Raw genomic sequence first — 9,547 nt, 5'->3', positions numbered from 1 at the left:
AAGTAGCACCATCATACTGAAAATACACCATAAAAACATCATAACTCGAGGGATCTCACATACTACCAGTTCCCTGGGTTCGTCTCAGCCTTTCTTGATTCGAGTACGGATCCTCTGCTTTCAGTAGTACGGGCACATACTACCTTCCACATCTATCCGTACATGCCTCAAGAACTTCCTTGACTCCACCAAGTCCCTTCTACTACTGCCGCTCTCTGCTAATCTCATCCTAGGCTTGCCCTAGAGTAATCACCTACCCACTCTCCGACATCAGCTGCATAAGAAGTCCCTGCTATCTCCCCCTAACTAGCTCGCGAATACCATTACATATCACTAGGACTAGATAATTCTTCGAATGAGAGGTCCTACCCTACAACGGTTGGACTTAGATGAGAGCTGGGAAATAGAGCTAAACCTTAGCTTTTAAAATTATTTAGTCCTCGCAATATACAACTTAACATATTCGTTTACTAGTTAGTTGAAGATAACTAGAACTCCTAAAAGCACAAAGCAAGAAGCATTCGGGCATTGAGTAACATTATCAAACATATCCTAAACAGGCCATCATGTCACTGACTAATCAGTACTAGCATGCAGTTTATAAAGCTCATACACATATATCAGGCACACAAGGCATCCCTCATAGATCCTTAGCCCTAGTCTAGCATGCAGTTCTCATAAGCATAGGGATGTCAACGGGGACAAACGAGAGCAGAAATAGCTGCCCCCTCCCCCGAAATCAGTTGCGGCCCCCTCCCCCTGTCCCACCCCCGGCTACCTCCATCGCCCTGGTCCCGCTCCCGTTCCCCCGCTTCCCCCGGTTTATAGGCTTAAAATTGGATTTTTTTGCTGAAAAACTTCTTTGTTTTAGGCAAAAAAAATACTGTTTTTAATAACTTTAAAAGCTTAAAACTTAATCTTTTAGAAACAAAAAAATTAAAAATCCAACATTACGAATCCAATATTACAAATCGACAATTCCAACAATCTTACAAATTCAAATCCAACATTACAAATGCAAAATAGGACAAATCCAAAATTACAAATATAAAATAACAACATGTCCAAAAAGATATGACCAATTCACTACAACTTCAGTATCCATTAATTTCCTTCAACACTTCATTCATTGATGTTGAGACCTTAAGTGTTGCGTCATTGGGCTCTATTGTATAGTCCAATTTTGTCACGGGTTTGGGCCTGTCCAACCGTGTTTATCTTTCTAGGTTTAGTATATAAGGTGCATGCATGCATCCTTGTCAAAAACGCTTTAATTATTATCGTATTGATTGTAATGTAAACCCTAGCACACCTCTACAGTAGAAGTGCTTAATCGAGCTCTTCTGAGGTGTGAATATATTTTAATCATTCGACATACGTTTTATTCATTGTGTGTTCAAGTGTTTGTTAGTTTTATTGATTTACCTGTCAAATATCTAATCGATCGAAAGAGTTTTCAACTCATCAATTGGTATCAGAGCAGGAGACTGTGTAATCCATACACATCTCTTCTGTTGAAGAAGGTTTTAGGGTTTTCCGCTATTATCGTATTCTGCTAGAACCATCATCCTGTTATTGACGCAGTTCTTAGAATTCGATCTTACCCTAACTTTGTTTACTAGTCTGATCTTGAGCAGGTTTCAAAACAAAATCATCATGTCTCTGGAAGATTCACAAACGAACCCAATTAACATCTCCAACAGTATCGGATCAACCACCAGGATTCCTATCCTATATACTCAAGATTATGAAGTTTGGACGCATCACTTTGAAGACTATGTGATTGGTTCAGAAGATAATGGATACTTAATCTGGGAAGCGATTACTGTAGGTCCATTTGTTCACTCTAGCAAAACATAAAAATCAAGATGCAAAAGGAGTACAACCAACTCATGGTTGATGTAAAGGATGTTCCTCAAGACGAAAAGGAAAAGATTGTGAGCAACATTAAAGCACTAAGAATGATCAGATTCGCCCTACAATCTGACACATTCTGGTTGGTCAGTTCATGCACGACGGAAAAAGAGATATGGGACAGATTGAAGGAGTTATATTCCACCGATGAGGATCTTGAGCATTATATCTAAACATTAATGCTTTCAGAGTTTGGAGACTTCAAGCAAAAACCAGAAGAGAAGCTCATTCAAGCCTTTGATCGTTTCAATCATCTTCTCACCAAAATGATAAAGCATGGAATAGAAAGGAAGGTAATTGAGCAAAAGGTCACATTCATGAATGGCCTAAGAACCGAATGGATGGCGGTGGTTTCTACAGTAAAAGCACATGAACAATTCAAAGCTTACTCCTTGGTGAAGCTAGTTAGGATTCTAAAATCACACGAAAGTGCAATGACCAAAGAAACGAATGTAGTTTCAAGCATGGGATCTTTAGATCTCATATCAAAAGGAAATAACGTGGCTGAAGAAGAAGAAGATTTAGATCTATCAGAATTTGATCTAACCAATGAAGAATATGCTTTGATGGTCTCTAATCCAAAGAAGTTCGTGTGTAGAAAGTTTCCTAACTCCAAAAACCGAAACTGGCAAGGAAGCTACAGTTCAGATAAAGCAAAGGAGGAACCGAATAACTCTCCTCAGCATGAAGAACCGAAGAAGGATAGTAAGCTTGTTGGTGACTCTGGATTTGATTGTCACTTCTGCAAAGGCAAAAATCACTTTGCCAAATATTGTGTCTTGAGAAAGATGTTAGAAAAGAACGAGAATGAAGACGATGAAGCCTACTACCTGCGAAAGCTAGAAGAAATAAAGAAGAAGAAAGTTGCTGCTAAAAACACTATGAAAGCTTTAATTGTGCAGGAAAATCTAATGGATGATGAGTTTGGTAGTGTGGAAGTCTGGTCTACAGACTCTGAGGACGAAGAGGTTCGTAAGCCCACACATGGCAGGGCTTTCGTGGCGAAAGAAGCAGAAACTGAAGGTGCAGGGAAGTGCTTGATGGTGACTGCCGGAGTGTCACAGATGAGAGGCTACACTACTAATGGGGGTTATGATGAAGCAAGGCAGCAAGAAGACAGGTGCTTCACTACCAAACCAGTTGGCGAGCAGATCAACGAATGCGACCAGTTGATCAAGAAGGTACAATCAATTCTCGAATCATTAAAAATCCCTGTCACAAACTATGAAAAAGAACTGAACGAATTAAAATTTAAAATTTCTAGTTTAAGTGGTAGTTTAACACAAAATTGCCTCTCAAACTCTAACCTAACTGATCAACTCAGCAGGGTGTCTTCGAAGAGTGAGGAGAAACGGATATGGATAAAGCAAAAGGAGAACAAGTTAGTTAGGATTAAGGATGAGACAATTTATTTGCAAAAGGATAATTTAAAGCTTTTAAAACAAAGAAATGTTTTTTGTTTAATTGCTAAACGTTTATATTCCAATATTACCCAATTGCATCTGGATTGTGAAATAGGCAAGAAAATTCATAGTATGATTCTGCCCTTCCTTGAATTAAAGGAGGATGAAATTGATGTTAATGTATATAACTGTGAAGCTATTGTATCTTCTGATGAAATTTCTCCAACCTACAGAATTGGTCTTGACGAAATAGAGTCCTTCATCAAGTCCAAAGACCATAAGGACCTGCTTAAGAACCTTTTGGACGAAAATGACAAATTAAAAATTAAAACTGAAACCATGTAGAAGCTTGACTCGTTGAATGCCAAATTAAGTTCGGAAAACAAAATTGATGTTGAAAATACTTCTGAATTTGATGAGGATGATGATATGAGTGAAATGTCTGTAGAGGATGAGGTGGATTGTTCTGAATTTGTCAAGAGCGAACCCGAACCTATCAAAAATCTCATTTATGAAAATTCCGTTGAGTTCGCTCGTTTGTCCCAAAATAAGTCCAAAATTCTGAAAGAAAAGGTTGTGGTATATCAAAAGGTACAAACCGCACCAAATCAGGTTTATGCAGTTACAGGAGTCACACAGCAGCAATACTGAACGAGGACAATGCTGAAGGCTGTGAGGAGCATTTCTGGTCAGCTCCAATCGACAATGCTGATGAGACGGTTGGTATGTCTGAGAAAACATCATGGAGGGTCAAAGGCAGATATGTGGCAGAACCACTCAACAAGCCTACACGTTTTGATGTGCCAAGCACAAGTGGTACCAAAAAGATTCCAAGAGAACCAGTCAAGGCGACAAGCGAAACCTCCTCGCTAAAGAGCGAAACTCATGATGAAAGAGCGAAACCCAAGGTTAACATCCATAAAACTCCAAAGCAGTTGTTAGAGCAGAAACATCAACGTAATAGGAGATATAAGAAGAATCTCTCTGAAAGGAAGCAGTTTTGGCAGTCCCAAAACCTTAATTACGTTCACTCAGACAAGTCGTCACACCTTACAGAAGAAGCAAAATCAAAGTGTAACTCAATTCCTTGTACTCAATGCCATTCCTGCAGTCAAGCGAACCGAAAGAGTAGTTTCGACTCCCAAAATGGAAGCGAACGAAACCGAAGGAGTGGTTTCGGTTCTTAACCTTACAGCGAAAAGAACCGAAGGGGAGTTTCGGTTCTCTATCTTCAAACGAAAAGAACCGAAAGCAAGGTTTCGCTCCTAAAACTCATCCCTCTCACTCAAAGCAAAATCCAAAAGTGGATGTAAAGGGAAAAGGGAAGCTAGTCTCGGAAGATGAAAAGAAGACAAAGAAAACGACTGCTAACTCTAGGAAATAGAACAAAATGTTTGTGAACAATAAAACACAATTCCAAAGTCTGAAGCTAAAGAAACAAAGGCTAACAAAATCAAAGTTTTCACAATTAAAAGAAAAGATGAAACCACCTTAATAAAATGAACTTATTTGGTTGATTCTTCTCTTACTATTCCCTATTCTGTAAAAGGCTCACAAGGACCCAAGAAACTTTGGGTTCCTAAATCTGCTTGATTTTTGCAGGTTATACGTGACGAGCAGTTCGATGACGAATGGTATATTGACAGTGGCTGCTCACGTCACATGACAGGGAGAAGGGAAGAGCTACGGGAGTTTCGGGCTCTGAAGGATGGTGGATGTGTCAAGTATGGAAACAATTCTTTTGGCATAATAAAAGGCTATGGAATGATGACAAATGGCGATTTCTCGATCAGAAAGGTGGCATATGTAGAAGGCTTACAACACAATCTCATCAGTGTTTCACAACTGGTGGTGGGAACAGCACTGAAGGTTTCATTCGATGATGAAGGGTCAGAAATAATAGAAAAGAAGACCAAGAATGTTCTGCTGAAATCTCAAAGAAAAGGCGAAATGTATCCACTGAAGCTTAATCCAATACAAGGGAAGCCATCTGTATGCCTACTAACGAAAGCACATTCTAACGAAAGTTGGCTATGGCACTGAAGGCTGTCGTACCTCAACTTCAAAGACATCAACAAGCTAGTTCTTGGTGATCATGTGTGAGGACTTCCACTTCTCAAGTTTGACAAGGAACATTTGTGTGCTATATGTGAACTGGGAAAGCAAAGCAGGAAGAGTCATCCAACTCGTGTTAACACTAAGATCATCGAACCGCTTGACCTCCTACATATTGATCTGTGTGGACCTTCGGCTATTGAAAGCATCGGTGGTAACAAGTATATTCTTGTCATAGTTGATGATTTTTCTCGTTTCACCTGGGTTTTCTTTCTTAAACAGAAATCAGAAGCAACGCCTAAGCTCAAAGTCTTTATAAAGCAAGTAGAGCTTCAACTGCGAAAGGTGGTTAGAAACATTCGCAGTGACAATGGGTTGGAATTCAAAAACCAAGTGTTTGAAGAGTTTCTTGCTGAAAAGGGAGTGTCTCACAATTTCTCTGCTCCCTATACTCCACAACAAAATGGGGTCGTTGAATTGCGAAATCGCTCGTTGTGTGAAGCAGCCCGACCAATGCTCAGCTTCGCTTCGTTGCCCCTGTATTTCTGGGCAGATGCTATTGCCGCTGCTTGCTACACCCAGAACCGGTCTTTTCTCAACAAGCGATTTTCAATAACTCCTTATGAAATTCTAAACAACCGCAAGCCTAACGTCAAGTTTTTACATGTGTTCGGTTCAAGATGCTTCATCTTCAATTCTAAAGAGAAACGAAACAATTTTGATGTGAAGGCAGATGAAGGAATCTTTCTTGGGTATTCACTCACTTCAAAAGCATATAGGGTTCTGAATAAACGCTCCAAGAAAATCAAAGAAACTTATTACGTGTCGTTTGATGATATCTACGTGAAGAAACTCACATCTAGCAAAGAACCAATGGATGAAATCTTTCTTCAAACAGGTCAAGTCTCGGTTCCCATCTCCAACTTATTTGAAGAATATGTGAAGCTCTTTGATGAACCGGAGACTGCTATTCTCTCTTAAGCGAAAGCGGCTGACAACAAAGTAGATAATCTGAAGAAGGTAATTGACGAAGCTGCTAAAATTATGGAAAGCGAACCTTCAAGTTCAAGTGGATCTCAAGTATCTGCCAAATCTCAAGAGCTAAGTGAATCTTCCCATTCTACTATCCAGGGGGAGAACCCATCAACCACCATACCCAATGAACGTCCAGTCGAGGGGGAGAATTCTGAGCCTGAAGTCGAAACTATTTCATCATTCGAGGGAGAGAATGTAAATACAAATGATGATGATGATACTCAGTCAGAATTCGAAGAAGAAGTAAATGTTGAACTGGATCCCTCCTATGATCCAAATTACCCTCCCCTCACCAAATTGACAAAAGATCATCCAAGAACCCAAATCATTGGTGAATCATCAGAAAGAATTCTCATACGTTCTCAACTGAAAGCGAAGCAAACTACATTATTCTCTCAAGTGGAATTTTGCATGTTTAATTCGTTTGTCTCCAAAGTTGAACTAAAGACTGTTAACACTGCACTCGATCACTCTGATTGGGTACAGGCAATGCAAGCAGAACTCAATGAATTTGAGCGAAACAAAGTATGGAGACTGATTCCTACACCAAAGAATGCATCTGTGGTTGGATTGAAGTGGGTTTTCAGAAACAAGATGGAAAAAGAAGGGAATGTGATTCGTAACAAAGCAAGGCTGGTTGTGAAGGGATATTGTCAGGAAGAAGGAATAGACTACGAAGAGACCTTTGCTCCGGTAGTAAGATTAGAATCGGTACGAATCTTTCTAGCCTATGCTGCTCATAAGAACTTTGAAGTATACCAAATGGATGTCAAGTGTGCATTCTTAAATGGAGAATTTGAAGAGACGGTGTACATAGAGCAGCCACCTGGTTTCATGAACGAAAAGTATCCAGATCACTGCTATATTCTGGACAAGGCGGTTTATAGTCTGAAGCAAGCTCCTAGAGCCTGGTATGAAACACTTACTCGATTTCTAAAAATGTCTAAGTTTAAAAAAGGTTCGGTTGACCCAATCTTCTTTCGTAAGAAAGAAGGTGACCACCTTATGATCGTCCAAATTTATGACGATGATATCATCTTCGGTTCCACGAATCCTGACTTAACAGCTGAATTTAGGAAGTTGATGGAGACTAAGTTTGAGATGAGTTCAATGGGTCCAATTAACTTTTTCCTCCGCTTGAATATTAGAGAGGGACCCGAAGGCATTTTTATTAATCAAGTGGCTTACACGAAGACCTTACTAGCCAAGTTTGGAATGATGGGAGAGTCAAAAGTGAAGGTTCCTATGGCGTTTGGCACGAAGTTAACACCTTCTCTGGAAAAACCGGCTGCTGACATGACTCTCTATCGCCAAATGATAGGGTCTTTAATGTATCTAACAACTAGTCGAACAGACATAATGTTTTATGTCTGTTATTGTGCCAGGTTTCAAGCTAATCCACGCGAACCTCACATGATGGATGTGAAGAATATTTTTCGATATCTGAAGCGAACCTCATATCTTGGTGTAACATCCGGATTCCCAGGTATTCTATGTTATTCATTTATTTTGAGTTATGAGGAGGGAGTCGACGAGTTGACGCCTAGACTCATCGAGTAGGATCGCGTTTTGCTGACTGGATTAATGAAGGGACTCGACGAGTCGATGGGTGGACTCGACGAGTCCGCGCTGTGGACAGAAACCCTAAATCTTTGGGCATGTGCCCTATTTAAGGGTCCTTATAGCCCTCAATTGCGGCTACCAGTCCAGAGAGAGAAACCCTAGAGATCTTGAACGAGTGGTATAAGAGAGATAGCCTTTTTGATCCTTATTAGTGTGATTTTGCAAAGAAGAAGGTGTTTCCAGCAAGAGGAGGTCAAGGGGATTGCTATTCTATGGATTTCCAGCTTGGATCTGCAACTTTGAGGTAGTAAATCGATCCCTTCTTCTGTTTAGTATGAGATCCTTGAATTTAGGGTTTTCTATACCCTTTTATGGGCTTGAAATGATGAGTATATTGTCCCTTTGAGTGTTAGACTATGGATCTAGACCTTTAGAGGTCCAAAGAGCCTTATCCAACCTGCTTTATGTTGTTCCATGGAAGTAATGATCTTAGGTTGCCTTTTAAAGATGATTTCACCAAAGAGATCCCTATGTGTGTTGCATGAGTGTAAAGGTCGGCCCTTTATGTGATTATTGTGAATGGGGAGGGCATATCTATAGGTTAAAGAAGCGGATCTGACCTCAGAAGGTCATTTGAGTGTTGCTATGGACGCTACTCGCCGAGTTCATAAGTGGACTCGACGAGTCGAGTCGGGGTTGCCCCACGATTCGTGACAAGTGTAACCCGTCGAGTGAAGGGATGACTCGACGTGCCAAGTGAGGATAGAAGGATTCTGAGGACCCGCATGGACTCGCCGAGTCGCCCATGTGCACTCGACGTCTCGGGTCAAAGTTTGACCGTTGACTTCAGTTGACCTTAGGGTTTTGGTCAAGTTGATTCAGGAGAGTTTAGGGAGGGGTAGGATGGCCTTCTACCCAATCTTTAGAGATGAGGCTATGAGAGGGTATTGATTAGGAATGTTATTCGTATGATAGGAGGAGGCTAGGTCGGGACGTCAAGCACGATAGTTTATCCGGCTTCGTACGAGGTGAGTCTTCTCACTATACCTAGAGTGGTACCTATGTGTGACCGGAAGGTCTTATATGCTATGAGATGTATGTGTTGTATGCTGTTATATGATATGGATGTATTATGTATGTTATGAATGCTAAGGACCGGAAGGTCATTATGATATGGACCGGAAGGTCAAGATGATATGGACCGGAAGGTCATTACGGGTAGGACCGGAAGGTCTACCAGGGTTGTGGGACGGAAGTCCTCTGAGACACAGTGACCGGAAGGTCTTATAGCCTTGAGTGGCGTATGTGCATATGTGGTATTGTGGGGTACTCACTAAGCATTTATGCTTACAGTTGTTGTGTTATGTGTTTCAGGTACTAGCGAGGATCGCGGGAAGGCGCCGACATGATCCGTACACACTGATGGAGTTTATGTATTCAGATTATGGGATATGTTTTGTTATGATAACATTGGATATATTATGTTTTGATATTACCTTATGAATAAAAGTATGTTTTAAAAATGAAAAATTGTTTTGGAAATTTACGTTGTTACACTCGGTTTATGGTACCCGTCG

The sequence above is a fragment of the Lactuca virosa genome, chromosome 2 (assembly GCF_052849685.1).
Source record: "Lactuca virosa cultivar CGN04683 chromosome 2, Lactuca_virosa_CGN04683_v6, whole genome shotgun sequence".
Lineage (NCBI taxonomy): Eukaryota > Viridiplantae > Streptophyta > Magnoliopsida > Asterales > Asteraceae > Lactuca > Lactuca virosa.
Note: the sequence above shows the minus strand (reverse complement) of the source record.